The 16981-nt window shown below is 38.2% G+C and overlaps 1 protein-coding gene across 4 annotated transcripts in view; it reads left to right on the top strand.

The window, feature by feature from the left end:
- The window catches only part of LOC127452871 (polypeptide N-acetylgalactosaminyltransferase 1-like), a 157898-nt gene that overhangs the window by 4514 nt on the left and 136403 nt on the right, over window positions 1-16981 (top strand). The window contains exon 2 of one of the 4 annotated variants that reach the window (XM_051718695.1): window positions 10577-10685. The exons of the other annotated variants lie outside the window; for them this stretch is intronic. The gene's annotated coding sequence lies outside the window, so the exon portion shown is untranslated. The remainder of the gene's footprint in view (window positions 1-10576; window positions 10686-16981) is intronic. 4 annotated transcript variants of the gene reach the window in all.

Below are 16981 nucleotides of genomic sequence, written 5' to 3'. Positions count from 1 at the left end.
CAGCTGCTTTGACATCATCTTCAGCCTTCCATCTTGAAACCCCACATCTTGAAACTGCATTTGGAGTCTAGCCACCGTCCCCCTTCGACATTGTTGACACTAAAATTATTATTTCTTCTCCGAGTGGGTTGGAGGGTGATTAATCGCAGGAGATCCCCTTCATGCATTGGGATCCTACCTTGATTTCCTTTCATCTTTGCTCCTCACATCTCTCTTGCTATCATTCTCTCTCTCTTTCCCTCCTCTTCCTCTGTCTCTTTCTGCCTATCTTTTTCTTTCTCTTCATATAGGGAATCAGTCATATTTAGCTGTGAATCATTTTGCCTTCAAGCCTAAAGGACCTAAATGCAATATCATAATTTTCTGATCTGTGTCAGTTGAGACAACTTTCTAAATTGGTATTCGGTGATGTGCAACATTGTATAGGTATAAAAATCCAGAGCCTTAATTTACAAAGTATTTTTTGAAGGTATTGCGACAGTAAACCTTGCATTAATTTTCTTTCAGCACCAAGGTGATTCTCACAAAATCTGTCAAGAAAATGTCAGGGTCATATTTCACCCCAAAATCAAATGAAAGATAGAAATTAGAAATTATATGTAAATTTAGCATAATGTTTTTAGTTTAACTTTTTATGTAATTTATGAAAAAAATATATTTTAAGTTAATTTACAATTTTATAAGTTTTTACACATCATGTTAGTATTTGTTGTAATTCTACTGCAATACTAAGTTGAATTTTAAAACATATTTTATATTACGGTATATTTTATTATCTAAGAATTATGCCAATGAGAATTGGGGGGGGGGGGGGGGGGTGTTTGATTGTCATAAAAAAAATCTCAGTTTTTCTAAAATAAGCCAAATTTTCCTCATGCAAAATATACATTTTCTTTTTTTTTCCATCTGATTGTGGGTGAACTGTGAACTGAAATGTGTTTTCGTGAGATTCACCCACCAGTATATTTGTTATATACTCTATATTTGGAAATGATTCAGTAGTGCAGCTGGCAGAACTTTAGAATTAGACTACAGTAATGAGTTAGATGTCCACTTGCTTAAACTATATTAAGTTGAGGATGGTATAATGGATCAGGTTGTAAAGTGACAGACTTTGGATCCGATAACTGGGACATAAAGGAAACAGGCAGATTACACTGTGATAAAGAGGCATCTGCTTAACAGAACTTTAGAAACTGGGATGTCGGTCAAGTTATAGGTGCATGTGCTGAAAGGAACAGGAACTGGAATGGTGTTTGTGTTACACTGTTGTGGCGAGAGCTGTGCCAATGAGAATGTGAGTGGAAGTAAAGAGGGGATGTGGCATTGAGATCGGGAAAGATGTGCAATGTGGTTGTTCCAGCAATGAATGGTTAAATAGTGAGAGGATTGGTGACCTCATTCAGTGCTTTATGACATTACAGAAATGTTTTTTGATGTGCGTATTGGAGGAAATACTGCAAGCCTGTGTGCATGTGCTGGGTGCCCCGTTGTTAGCGCATGCATGTGATGGTTAGTTTGACAGTGCTTCAGGCTCTCTCAGAGAACAGATAGTGTTTTATAGAAATGGGTCATCCTTAGCCAAGAGGGTTCAGGGCCAGACTTGTCTAAAGTAACAGCGTTTGGAATGGGTTGAACTGCTAACACAGCTCATGTGAAATAATAAGTCTGGCGAACAGGTTAGAACCAGTATCTTCCTCTACAGTATTTGAAATGGTCTATTAGGGCTATTTGAATCTCTCCTAACAATATTACAGTCTTCCTGTCATCATGACTAGCTGTAGCATTCATGCTAGCAAGCTGTCTGTCTTTTTTCCACTGAAAGGGTCAGCCGAGCCCTGGAGCAAACACACTTGGCTCACTTTCACCTTTTTCTGTGCTTTTTGTTGATGTTTAACACAGTACATGATACTATGAAAGGTATCAACAGGGTTTACGGGGTCAAGTTACTTTACAACACCACTGTGTAGCAACTAGCGCTGGCCGATAAAGAAAGAGCATAATGAAAAGAGCGTAACCATCAATGAGCAGAACCATAAATTCAGTAATTAAAAAAATGTATCCGTTTAATGCAAGAATCAAAATACCGTTAAAATCAACAGTAGTCAAAAATAATCAAGGCATGTTTTTTAATGTTTTTCACCATATGAACATGAGAAAGAATATTTAATAATTTTCGTTGAAATGCATTTATATCATCAGCAAAATCAAAGTTTAAATTACACCCCTTAAAATATCTCATACACATTCTAATTGTCCATTCACACCCAAAGCGTTTTTGCATTTTTCAATTGCATTTCTATGTAAATGTGCTGTGCTGCGTTTCTAGTTTTTCAGTGTCTCGAGCAGGTGTGCCATAGTTTTAGATGCCGTGTCAGGTTATTAAGAACGTTGATTTTTTAAAGCACGTCACAAGACACCTGTGTTCTGTTGTATTTGTTGCGCTGCATCTAGTGTTTTTTACATGCTCGGTCTGAATGGCCCCTATGTCTGTATTTTACCAGTATTTTATCTCTCAGAGAGAATAAGGCAAATATTTAAACATTAGGTAAACACCTATTTTTCACATCTCATGCACTCTATCTCTCTGTTTATTTGCAAACTACCATCCTAGTCAGATTATGGGATCTTATGGGAAACGAAGCTTAACGGTGTGCATGTTTCTGTAGCTAGTCTCCAGAGTTTGAGAAAGATGCTCATTATTTACAACTGCATTGCATGATGGTTAGCAGTGCAGTTGGAAACAAGGATGTATGTGAATACATAATAAAAGGTAATAATGTGATGATCTCTCTCTCTCTCTCTCTCTCTCTCTCTGTTTTCTTTTTAGAGCAGGGGTGATGACAGCTTGTGCCTTTCTTCAGCGGAGATATATTCTCTAGTTTTGCAACACATTTCATTGCGTGTGTGTGTCTAGCTGATTTGGGGTTGGCAGACAGGACTTGTCTGGGGTTGTCCATAACATGCATCTGTGGCTGTGCCACCCTGAAGTGTTTACTCACACTGCGTTCTTGATTGATTTTTCTCTCTCAGTCCCCATGCAGTCCTCCCTCCCTCTCCACCTCTTTTTCTACTTCTCAAAGAGAGAGAAAAAAACAGTGTAGTGATATTTTCTGTGGCCAAGTTTAATTTAACAATGGCTCTGTAATCAGGGTTTCCGCGGGTCCTTAAAAAGTCTAAAATTTAATGCCATAAAAAGTCTTAAATATCTTAAATAAATTACAAGAAATCTTAAATTTAGTTTGCTGAGGTCTTAAATTTTGGGGCGTGAATAGAGGAGACGCTTAAAACAGCAGAATCAAAATTATCTCTCTCTCTCTCGTGCATCCGACATTTAGCAGCTGACGCTTGAGTTTAGTGTGAGCGCGCGCAGGGAAGCACATTTTTACTGAACTTACGATGTTACACATGTATAAACCTTCATAAACCTGTTAATCAGAAATGCAAATGGTGTTATTATGCATCTCTGTAAGCGAGTGATGCGCTAACACTGTCTTTCCTGTTTATAATCGACAAAGCTGTCAACATTGCAATTTGCAAGTGCGCGAGGTTGGAGCATCTTTTCACGCCTTTCAAATCGTGGCGCTTCCTTATTTCACATTAACTTTGACAAGAATTTTAAAGCTAACAGAACTACTCAGCTGCAGAGTTACACCTGTTATATCTCTCATCTCCTCCTCTCTTGAGCTCCATCTGACATATACAGGTATTTTCTCTGCCATCTGAATCAGTCAATTTAAAATTTTTTTTAATAATATACAAAATAATAATAATATAATTACAAAAATATAATATTAATAATATACATAATATGAAAATATATTATCTATATTTAATATTTAGTATATAATCTGTTTTCAGTGTACATCATAACTAATTATGCAGCACAGTTCTGTTTACATTTTCAGTACATATTGTCAACTTTAAACAACCATTTTAAAGGTAACTGACAAGTTTTGACTTTTACTTGAGATATTTCACACAAAAATTAAAATTGTCATCACTTACCTTTATGCTGTTGCAAACCTGTATGACTTTCTTATTTCAGTGGATATCAAAAGGAGATATTAGGGAGATTCAGTCAACATTCACTTACATTGAATGATAAAAAGATGCAGTGACAGTGAATGGTGACTGAGACTAAACTTTTTGCTTAACATCTCCTTTTTTGTTCCATGGCAGAGAAAAATTCATACAGACTCAAGGGTGACCAGTGGTAACAGAAATTTCATTTTTAAATGAACTGCCCTTTAACTACCTGTTAAAGTATCTGGTAAAGGTATCTGCCAAGAAAAAATATATAAATGTTATTCAGCACATGCTAGACCTTATTCACAGCAGTGCCATATTTAATTTGATGAGAATGACAACGAGGCTGTGAATGATAGACGTACAGTCTCTTCAATGGGCTGTACTGCAGTTTAAAGTGTTTTTGGATCGTTCTGCAGACAAAACATTGGAAAAATATATTTTCAAGGACACACAGTAGACAAAAAACTCCAGACAACATGAGCTGTGGAAAATCAGATGGGATATTGGAGCTTTTTACAGATTTATACCATGCATGCCATTGAAGAAATGGTAAGTCTATCCCTCACAGCCTCATTTCCATTCCCATTAAAAATCAAACATGTTGCTACTGTGAATAAGGTCTATAGACCAATCCTCTTGTTTACAAAAATGTCAGCACATGCGCAGTAAGTGGTGGCAGAAAGCCCACTGACTGTTGCGTTAGATTTGACAGATTAGATGATTAAATGAAAGTATGACACAAAACCATCATAAATACAAACTTATTCTTAGTGATACAATTACTATAATGAAATGAGTTCATAGCAAACATGTAATAATGTTCGCTATAAATTTTTGCTGCAAAGTGTGTTGAAATGTTCTTCTCAGTCCAGTCAGCTCTGTTGATGGCTTGAAGCCACAGCAGTCAACTAGAGCCCTCGGAATAATTTTTCAACAATGTAATCCGATAAAAGTGTATTTTTTACGCATGGTTTTTGCCACCACTTCCGTGTTTAACATAAGCGGTGACATTGCCAAAGCATTGGTCTGTTGCGTCACGTCTTGCTGGAAAGCAAGTGACTAAAGAGAAGGGTCACAATATAGGCTACTTACTTTAGGCTACATGCATTCTTAATGAATTCATTTAAAGTTTTAATGTTGTATTAACTTATTTAAAAAGGAAACACATAAATGCACAATAAAATATAAGAAACATGTCCAGAGACATCCAAGTAGTCTCAGTGGTTTTGCATTTACCAGCTAAAGAATTATTTAATGTGTTTTTTTGTTTTTGTTTATTTATTTATTATTATTACAAAAGTGGTCTTAAATCTTTCTTTTATTTGGCCTTAAAAAGTCGTAAAAAGTCTTAAATGTTATTCCTTCGAACCTGCAGAAACCCTAGTAATGTAGTTCATTAAAATCATGGGCATTCAGGATGCGTTTGCACTAGAACTTTTGGTGTGGACCTGAGTCCATTTTATGATTCTGGGCTCAGCAATTTGTTGGGCCAGTAGTTCAGATTTTACTTGTCCTGCCAACATTGGCACTTGCCCCATTACAAAGCATTAAATATTTTATTTTTAGATGTGCCAGTAAAAAATGGACATAGAAAGTATTAGCCTACTTAGTTTTTAATCAGAAATCATAGATAGAAATTAAATGACCATAGTCCATTACATCTATATGCATACAATACAAAACATTACTAACTTATGCTTCCAAGACTATTACAGATAATTCTCACAATATCAACAAACCTCCTTATCAAGCAGCTATAGAAAACATTACCGGGGTACAAATTTAAATCAACAGAATTTGCAACAACAAAATTAAAAATATGAAAAACCAAATATTTTGAAGTTTGCAAGGCATAAATGCATGTACATGTTTAATGATCACACAAGATATAGTGACAACGTAGCACTGGCCCAATGGGGCAAGTGACAGTTTTATTAACTGGCCGAAAACGCTATTGTAATAGTTAAAGGCGGGCAAGGAGGAGGCAGGAACTGGCTGAACAGTCAACGTAAAGTTTAATCAGAAACTCAGCAGCCATATCATCTTGTAGCTCAAGACTGGTTGCCCACTGAAGCTAAGCAGGGTTGAGCCAGGTCAGTACCTGGATGGAAGACCTCTTGGGGAAAAATAAGGTTGCTGCTAGAAGAACTATTAGGGAGGCCAGCAGGGGGTGCTCACCCTGCATTCTGTGTGGGTCCTAATGCCCCAGTAGAGTGATGGGGACACTATACTGTAAAAAGGCACTGTCCTTTGAATGAGATGGTAAACTGAGGTCCTGACTCTCTGTGGTTATTAAAAATCCCAGGACACTTCTTGAAAAGAGTAGGGGTGTAACCCCTGTGGCCAAATTCCCCCCATTGGCCTTTATCAATCATGGCTTCCTAATAATCCCCATCCATTAATTGGCTCAATAACTCTACTCTCTCCTCTCCACCAATAGCTGGTGTGTGGTGAGTGTACTGGTGCACTATGGCTGGTGTCGCATCATCCAGGTGGTTACTGCACACTGGTGGTGGTTGAGGAGAGTCCCCTGTTCACTGTGTAAAGCGCTTTGAGTGTAGTGTCAGAAAAGCACTATATAAATGTAACATTCATTCATTCAACATAAGGACACACATACAATGCGGCTGCGTGTGTCTCTCTCTTTCTCAAACAATCGCCTCCGGCTCGTCTTTATTACCCTCCCAGCTGCGTGTGTCCTCGCGGCCCGACCCCGCCTTCCTCCTCGTCACGGCTATAGAGTATTGTTGAGCCCTGAGTTCGGTTTTCTGGTGGTCTGGAGCAGTGATCCACAACTGGGGGTATGTGTATCCCACGGGGGCTGTAATCAGACCTAGGGGGTATGTGAAATGAATTGGATTTTTATATGTTGAACCTATATAACAAAATGTATAGCTTAAAATAAAAATTGTAGGGATTAAAGATATATTTATATTTGATAGATTTTCTGATTAATCGCAATCTTCATTTGAACAATCCTGATATTGTTTCATAAAATCCCAAGATCAACCTTTTAATTTACTCTGTGCAGTGTTAATCACTGAGATCCTTCCACTGCGTGTTGAGTGTAAAAGTTTGGTTTGACTCATTTGGTTTAATATGTGTCCAAAGACGAGTTCCATGCAAATCATTTGTCATTGAATAATGTCTCTTTTAATAACCTTTCTGTTCATTACCTTAAGTTGTTAATCAAAAACAATGAAGGAAGCATTTCATTCATATCACAAATGCTGTAGCATGGTTGCATTAAAAGTCATGCGACTGCGCTCAGCCAAAACACTTCTGTTCTGACGATAGGTAAACAGCCGCTATTCTTAAAGAGACTTTATCATTTTAGCACTTGTTCTACATATCAATGTAAATAAATTTTGCATGTAAACAATGAACACGTAACAAAACATATGTATGCAAATTGCAAAATAATATATGCAATTTCAAGACATATTTATTGATGAAATTAAAAAGTGCAAATTCATTAGAACAGAAATATTTCCAAATTCATTGGAATTGAATCAGAATCAAATCGAGAGCTTGTGAACTGGAATCGAATCAGGGAATCATAATCAATAGCCCTCAGCCCTATAGGGATGTCAGTAGGTCAAACCAATACTGGCTGATCAATAATAATCAATATTACTGATAATGTTAAATTATATTTAGTCTTTGGTACACATTTTGGTTTCGTGTATAATAAAGAGGTACTTGAGCCTTACTGATGGTGCTGTGGTACTAAACTGCAAAAAAGGTAGGGAAACCTTGGTCTGCAGTACGGTTCGTGTGAACTCCAGTATGATTTGTAGTTACTATGACCACAATCGTCCTCAACTGCAAATGTGAACTGGTGTTAAAGACATGTAATTTGCATCTTGCAAGCTCCCTCTCATGCTTATTACAGTATATTGCATTTCTCATAGCTGCTTGTCTCTGAATAAATTGGCTTCAGAGAATAGCTTGCATTCTTCACATCTCTTGCAATGCATTTGTGGAAGAGAAACTCAAGTGCCGTTCTGTGCGCGAACCAAGTGTTGGTGGCAAATCAAGATGGACAGAAACATGAATAAATCAGTGAAGCTTATTGTTCTGAGTTGTCACCTTGATAGAGTGATAAACAGCTACTGGTTGTACCCCTGTTTTTTGATGACGCAATCATACCGCGGTTTGAACCCTTTTGTACAATGTGAAAAGAGACCAATGGGGGCAGGTGAAGGGGGTAGAATCGAACTCTGGTTTGGACCAAACAGTTGAACCAAGTGTGAAAATAACCTAAAACAATCACAAACATTAAACTGTGTTATACTTGCTTTTTTTAATCTGTTAGATAAGTGAATTGGCCATAATTACTACTCTGTGTGTGCACAATGTTCAAGCACTCAGTCTCTTAGCACAGCTTCACCATTTCTAGCTTCATGTTTCAGACTGCTGCATGTACACACTCTGCTTTGACATCACAGTAAACTTCACGCTTTATCCATCCCCCTGCAGACCACAGTCAGCCACAGATGAAGAGCTCATTTGCACAGACCTATGATAAGGTACCGGGCCTCAACGGTGCAGAGCTGTGTGGGTGTGCTGCTGTCTGAGTTTATATCTCACTTCAGCTTTCACTCTCATATCTCACATTCAGCTTTCAAACTGTGGCCACAAGGGAACAGGTTCACATGAACTGGCAAAACATTCAAGCAGGAAATTCTGAGACTTGAGCAGTGAATGAATGCTTTGAAAAATGCTATTCTTAATCAGTATCTATGTCTTGGATTTGAGTCAAAATACCTGAAAATCCTTAAAACAAGATAGGCTACATTTACCTGAGTAGCAAAATTGCATAAGATATTAAGACAAATTTCCGAGAATGTATCTTGAATGGAAGTGTACTTTGCTTTGTTCCATTGGCAGATTTGTTTTACACTTGTTTTAGGCATAAACCTCACACACAAATTACACACTTTACCTTTAAGGTTAGGGTCGATTGGCCTGCACCGTTTGTGCTAAGGATATGAATATCTCCAATCATACAACTTGATGAGGAGACTAAGTTTTTTTGTTTGGTAAACAAAGAAACAGTTTGAACCATTTGATTTAGTACATTTTCAGACCTGTAGATTGCTTGATTTGTTTCGAAACAGGGGCTAAACTTGTTACAATATTGCATTTCATGGTTCGGTTTGCTTTCACAAAGGAATATTTCAAAAACGGACCAACAGTATGTTAATAAAAGTCACATGTGAGCAGACTGTCCCCTCATTGGTCAAAATGTTTGTGCGCTGTTCTGGGATTAAGATCATACATTGATGTAGCCTACCAGTTGAAGGTACACTCAGTTACTTTTTGTTCATGTTATCTTGGACTTACAGCAACATCTAGTGGTGCAGATGCAGCATCATTCATAATCAATAGTTTTTAGTTACAGATGCCATTGTAGAAGTTCACTATTCACAATCCGCCATGATTAATTTAATCCAAGAGTGAAAGTGTCCAATAACAAAATGGTTACTGAGATTAATCGAATAGTATTCAGCTGGTCATATGATTCTAAAATGGCAGCCCCTATGAGGGCTCCCCTGCCCCATGTAGAATAAAAGAGCTTTTATAAGGTTACTGATATGACTAGAGTCCTCATCTCATGTGAGTGATCATGATTTTATACATATGTTTCAAAATTACAATCCATTTCATTAGGAGTAAAACCTTTTTTATTGCTGAAGCCATAATACCTCTGTCTGTTCTGCCGCTACACAAAATAGAAGCAATCATGCTAAAATGAGCTACCTCTGAAATTATTTAACAATTCCCATTTTAAACATGCAACTATATCTAATATAGTCGCCAAAAGCTATATCTGCGTTTTGATGAATTTACAGTGACGAGGTGACCTACAGATTTCTTCTCCCTATCCTTTTGGTATGTTCATGGCTTTTAGTGATATTGTTTGAGTCGTTGGTCCGTCGGGTCGGATTACATTCTCACCACATGCGAACTGCTCCAGAGTTTGTTTGCAATCGGACGGACCGATTGTTTTGGTGCGGATCCGAGTGCTATTGCCGTTTTCATATATGCCTAAACGAACTGAGCCAAGGGAGAAAACAAGACAAATGCTCAAAACAAGCCAGGTGTGAAAACGCCTTTAAACTAAAGAGACCCAAGCTATTTCTGTGGATGAGAATATCATAGATACTTGGGGGTGGGCACTTTTGACTTGGGCCAGTAAGTAACCACCTATCAACCACCCAGAACACCCTAGCAACCACCTAGTAACACTTTAGCAACCAACCATAAGATCCTAGCAACCACATAGCACCGTACCAAAAGACACTCAGAACACTTTAGCAACTTTAAAGAAACGCCCTTGTAATCACCCACAACAGCCTAGCATTGTGGCTGCGAGTTTTGCACAAGGTAAGCACCACTCTAAAATATAATATTGAGTCACATGTAGTCAGGGTTTAGAGAAACACTTTGAAGTGCGTACTAGTGTAGTGTCAGGAATAGGGCTGACCTTTGAATCTTTCTGTGCAGAGGTAATTTTCCACCTACTTTGTCTCCATAGCAACTCACCTTCTGATGAGTTCATCTCATGCCCTTATGCACATGCTCATTCACATCTCTCCCCTGAGACTCATCTTACCGCAAGTCTAGAGAGTTATTCCAAATGTCAGGTGAGATTTGTTTTGGAGTGTTTTCTTTCTTGTTAACAGTTTGTGTATGTCTTGACGTAGGAACACAAACTGGTCGTGAGGGCCAAAGGGTGTCCGCTGTGTCTCAGACAATGAGTCAGTCTCTCCTCCAAGTACACACATCTGATTTTTGTATGTGCCGGACTCCCTCTTGGTGATATGCCTGTGGATAGCCAATGATTTAAGACAATTCAAACTTTCTACTTTCAAACTCTTTAGAGTCTGTTTTGAGCATTTCCTTTATTGGTGTGAAACTGTTTGTGCTTCATTTACACCTAATCTTTTTTATACAACTGTTAGTTCTGGTCCTAATGTGATTTTTGTGTGCGGAGCAAAACTAGACAAACTGGCCATATTGTGTCTTAAATGTAAGTTAATCAATATTAACTTCTTGTTTATAGAACTGCTGTGTAAAAGCAATTTTACACTCACAATTGTGCTGTTGTTCTGAATATATTTGCATGGAATTTGAATATTAGCAATATTGCTTGTGTAATATTGCTTAAGTGCAGATCTCTCTTGAAGGCCACTCATGAGTCGAGCAAAACCAAAACCAGTAAATATTGCGTACAAAATGTTTGTTTAATTTAATCTTATATGTGTACATCTCAATTGTGATAATTTAATTGCATTAGCCCATATTACTTATGGGTAGGGTCGCCAACATTCTACCAGCCAAATACGGGACTTTTCAGCTGTAGTTACGGGACATTTCTTTTGTCCAGTGGGGTCCCTGCGCGAGATACTGTGCAGCTTTAAAGAGGTCCATCTAGAGCTTGTTTACATAGGAAAACAATTGAAAAACAAAGGGGTCATGAAATTAAAAATACAATTTTCCTTGATATTTAAAGAAATTAATAAGATGTAACTGCACTATAAAACATACTGTAAATTTCAGAACTCCTTCCCAGTCTAAAAAGAGCATTCATAGTTCCTAGAACTTCCCACTCTATTGAAACATCTCATTTCGTGTTTGTGATGTCACGAGACATTGCTCAGTTGTATTTACACACAGTTCGTATTGTAAACAGAGAGGGAGAGACAGGCCTGGTGTTACCAACTATTCTTTAACACCAAAAGGGGACCCATTTGGACTATTCAGAAGTTTTCTGTGCATATAACAGACACAGACATATTTGACCATTGTCATGTTTATTGCACCACTTTTAAAAAAACGCAGTGTCATTTCAACTCAGAAGAGGAAACTCCATTGGGCTTCATTCAGCTGCTCTGTGTCTTGATGTGCTTGCACCCATCTGTGCTATTTTTAATTGTTGGTGTATGTAAACAAGCACTAGCTGGACATCTTTGACCGTTTGGTTGTGTTTCTGGCAATCTGCGCCTCAGTGCACCTATGTTTGTGTGTCATGTTTCACTGTGCTATGGACTGTGTTTGTGTGGCTTATATCAGCATGGACTTCTTGTGAACCAGTCTTGATATGATTTAAGCTTTACAAAGGAACTGTTATTGAAGAAGAATGGCCAGTTAAAAACACTTGGGCTTGACAGCAAAGCCAGGAGTAAACAGTTTAATGCATGAATATTTCAAATGGCATGACTGTTTGATAGTTATGGTGCCAATTGAGTTTCAAATATGGCTGAATTTGAGGGGCTGGATGATGTTAGCCAATCAGAACAGTGGGTGTTTACATTGAAGTGTAAAGGAGACGCTGAGGCCAAAACCAAGCGTTTCAGTCAGAGGGCCAGAGACAGGGTGGAAAATGATCATTTATTACTAAACAATGACAGTTTTCATGCAAAAAAACATCACTGACATTATCGGTGGACCTCAGGGAAGATAATACAATTATTTAAAAAATAATAATTTCATGACTCCTTTTAAATGAAAACTGCTTTAATGCAACGACCAGGAAGAACCACACTTCAGTTAATCTTCACTTTTAATAAACAATACTTTTTGCCAAAAGAACAAAGCAGCAATTAATTGAGAAAGACAATATTTTTCTGTCAAACGTTTTCTTTCCCATGATTAAGCTTAAGCCTTTCAGTTTTTAAAGCTTAACGGGCCAGCTTTGCATTATAACTGGGATCATCACTTTGCAGATATGATTAATATCTGGGTAGCTCAGTGGTAAAGATGGTGGCTGGAATTCTGGAATTCGCTAGTTCGAATCCCAGGGCGTGTTGAGTGACTCCAGCCAGGTCTCCTAAGCAACCAAATTGGCCCAGGTGCTAGGGAGGGTAGAGTCACATGGGGTAACCTCCTCATGGTTATAATGTGGTTCGTTCTTGGTGGGGCGCGTGGTGAATTGAGCGTGGATGCCGCGGTGGATGGCGTGAAGCCTCCACACGCGCTATGTCTCCATGGCAACACGCTCAACAAGCCACGTGATAAGATGCGCGGGTTGACGGTCTCAGATGCGGAGTCAACTGGGATTCGTCCTCCGCCACCTGGACTGAGGTGAATCACTACGCAACCACATGGACTTAAAAGCACATTGGGAATTGGGCATTCCAAATTGGGAGAAAAAGGGGAGAAAAGCCAAAAAAAAAAAAAAAAAACAGTACATCACTAAATATTTGGCCTTCCAGGGCCAATGTCTAAGCACTTTTTACTATTTTAACCAACCGTGCATTATAATGGATTTTTATTGAAGAAAAAAAGCTTATAATGAAAATAGTGTATTTCTTCTTGGATTGCAGTGTCGTTGTTTTGGCAGTTAATAGTGTCCATCAAAAGGAAAATGTTAAAAAAAGACATTAAGTGATTTTTACTAAACCTTTACTGTACTGTACTAAAAGTGCTGCAGTTTTTCTCACAGACATTTAGCTGAGGCTGTCTTCTAGAATGTGCACTGATGTGCAATGCAAAGCAATGTAATGTCATGATAATTTGCATTTACTGGTGTTTTGGAATCACAGTGGTGAAAAACAGTTATCATGCACTCGAATGCTACACACTGATGGCCAAAAGTTTGGAATAATGTATAGATTTCGCTCTTATGGAAAGAAATTGGTACTTTTATTCACCAAAGTGGCATTCAACTGATCACAATATATAGTCAGGACATTAATCACATGATAAATGACAAATACAATTTGAAAATAAATTTCAGAACTTCTTTAACTACTTGAAAGAGTTCTCATCAAAAAATCTTCCATGTGCAGCAATGACAGCTTTGGAGATCCTTGGCATTCTAGCTGTCAATTTGTTCAGATATTCAGGTGACATTTCACCCCATGCTTCCTGTAGCTTGTTGGGAACTTCTCATGCACCTTACAGTCTAGCTGATCCCACAAAAGCTCAATGGGGTTAAGATCCATAACACTCTTTTCCAATTATCTGTTGTCCAATGTCTGTGTTTCTTTGACCACTCTAACCTTTTCTTTTTGTTTTTCTGTTTCAAAAGTGGCTTTTTCTTTGCAATTCTTCCCTTAAGGCCTGCACCTCTGAGTCTTCTCTTTACTGTTGTACATGAAACTGGTGTTAAGCGGGTAGAGTTCAATGAAGCTGTCAGCTGAGGACATGTGAGGTGTCTATTTCTCAAACTAGAGACTCTGATGTACTTATCCTCTTGTTTAGTTGTACATCTTGCCTTCCACATCTCTTTCTGTCCTTGTTAGAGCCAGTTGTCCTTTGTCTTTGAAGACTGTAGTGTACACCTTTGTATGAAATCTTCAGTTTTTTGGCAATTTCAAGCATTGTACAGCCTTCATTCCTCAAAACAATGATTGACTGACGAGTTTCTAGAGAAAGCTGTTTCTTTTTTGCCATTTTTGACCTAATATTGACCTTAAGACATGCCAGTCTATTGCATACTGTGGCAACTCAAAAACAAACACAAAGACAATGTTAAGCTTCATTTAATGAACCAAATAGCTTTCAACTGTGTTTGATATAATGGCAAGTGATTATTTAGTACCAATTTAGCATGATTAAATTCTTTGTCGATCTTGGCATCAGAGATCACACAGCCCAGGTAGGTGAACTGGTGAACTACTTTCAGCTCTGTCTGGTCAATGAAGATGCTTGGTGGCCGGTACTCTTCCTTAGGTGCAGGCTGGAGAAGTACCTCAGTTTTCTTTAGGCTGACCTCAAGACCAAAGAGCTGGCAAGCTTCTGCAAAGCAGGATGTTACACGCTGTAAGGCGGCTTCCATGTGGGCAACAAGGTGTAGGTGTATATTGTATATTGTGTTGTGTAACAAGATGTGTAAACTGTGTTAGTCAGATGTTTATTGTAATTGTCATACTGCTATGTTGCTTGGAACTGCACCTAAGATGTTCACCCACTTTTGCACTTGTGTATATGGTTGAGTGACAGTAATGGGATTTTATTTTTTTATTTTTTATTTGATTACTCAAGGTTAAGGTGTTGGAGTGATGGCTGCTGGAAATGAGGCTTGTCTAGATTTGATCAAAAATGATTTTTTTCAAATAGTGATGGTGCTTTATTTTACATCAGTAATGTCCTGACTATACTTTGTGATCAGTTGAATGCCACTTTGGTGAATTGAAGTACAAATTTCCTTCCAAAACAGCAAAATCTTTACATTGTTCCAAACTTTTGGCCACCAGTGTATGTTTGACAAAATTCTTCTGCTTCTGACTGAAAACATGACAGAAAACATGCTCTGATTGTCATTGATCTTTCCCCCTGTTGCTTCTGTTAAGTGTGGCATCTGTGTAAAGTAGCAACATCCGATATCTTACACAACTCAAGCAAAAAGTGTGCTTCATCTCTCTTGGTTTGTGCAACATTCTCAGCAGTTTAGGTGTGAATAGGGTTGCAACGGTATGATATTTTCATGGTACGATAACTGTCTCAGAAAATATCACGGTTTCACGGTATCACTGTATGCGGTATTACACTGTTATAATCAGTTACAATGACCTTTAAAGGAGTGAAAAAAATAAAAACATATTTTTTTGGTTGAACAAACGCTTTATTATAATTAAAGCTAACAGAATTATAATAATAAACCAAATTATAAACATGATAAAAACAAATAGCATGTAACTATAACATGTTATTAATTTTGTCCAACTTTAAACGGCTCCGCCGCGTCACAGTGATGTATGGCATCAAAAGTACTGCGAGAGCGGTTTGAGCCGGCGCAGTTGCTCCAGAGCGGCTGCACAAGATCTGATGCCGACAGCTTATTCGTAATTGGCCAGACTCACAGATGACAACGATGGTGATGTTTGCGATGGCATACTTCACATACTACTCTGCTACTTCTGCTATTTCAATCTATGGCGGAAATAGTAATAGCAGTATGGTAGTATGCCATTACAAAAGTGTTTATTCTGACACTTTCAGTTCCACGTTCTTATAACAGTACGTCATGTTTATATCATGTTATATTGTTTATTCTAGTAATATCATGTTTATTCATAAAAACAATTCAAAATGATTAAAACTGACTCTTTGTTATTAAAATACTATAGGCTTTAATTGGACTTTCTTCTTGTACACACACCAGGCACTGTATTAAGCAGCACATAACCTTTTTAAAGGAATATTGTTTCTGGTTCAAATTCAAACATATGTCTATCTGAATTTCACTTCATCTGCATTAATCAAAGATCACGCGATCTGTCGTGACTGGTGTTGGTTCAGCTCGTGAAGTGAAGCACAAAAGTGTCTGGCCTGACTGCTCTCTTTTCAGCTCCTCCCCCGGCAGTTCAAGTCAAACTCACCTAATGTCAGTGTGGTGTAACACTCTTGCAGGTTGCAATTTTGTTGTCGCGTGTCAAGAAAACCTTAAAACAGAGAGGACCCTCGTGATTTGCGTAAACCCGTATTGGTCGACCACTAGTTATACACACCAAACGCATACACACTTGCATGCATTCTTCATGAGATCACAAGGTTAGAGGGGCCTCTTTTCCCTGTATCAGTTGAGATGAACATGCAGCAATGTAAGGCTCAAAGAGGATTAGTAAGAGAAACATTGAGAAACTCAAAAAGAGAGACATTGTGTGCATGTGAGGTGCTGGTCACAAAAACAAAGATTTACAAGAGTCCAGTGGATCAACCTGGAACATCTCTGCACAATTCCCTCTCTCATCCTGTACTCAGCTCTCCATCTCTCTCTTCATCCACCCCATCGGCCTGCTCATCCTGTGCACAGGCCCAGAGGATTAGACTGGATTTAAGAAAACCCGTCCAGCCCAGAGTACTGCAGACAGCAAGAGATTTCAGCATCTAATTTTTGTAGGCTCACTTCAGTTCTCTTTGACAATAATGGTTTTGCCAACCTGAACCCATTAGTTTTACTGTTTAAGCTATAAAGCTAATTGTATTAATGTGG

This window comes from Myxocyprinus asiaticus, chromosome 15 (assembly GCF_019703515.2).
Source record: "Myxocyprinus asiaticus isolate MX2 ecotype Aquarium Trade chromosome 15, UBuf_Myxa_2, whole genome shotgun sequence".
Classification (NCBI taxonomy): domain Eukaryota; kingdom Metazoa; phylum Chordata; class Actinopteri; order Cypriniformes; family Catostomidae; genus Myxocyprinus; species Myxocyprinus asiaticus.
The sequence above is the reverse complement of the archived record's forward strand: the minus strand, read 5'-3'. Positions and strand labels throughout refer to the sequence as shown.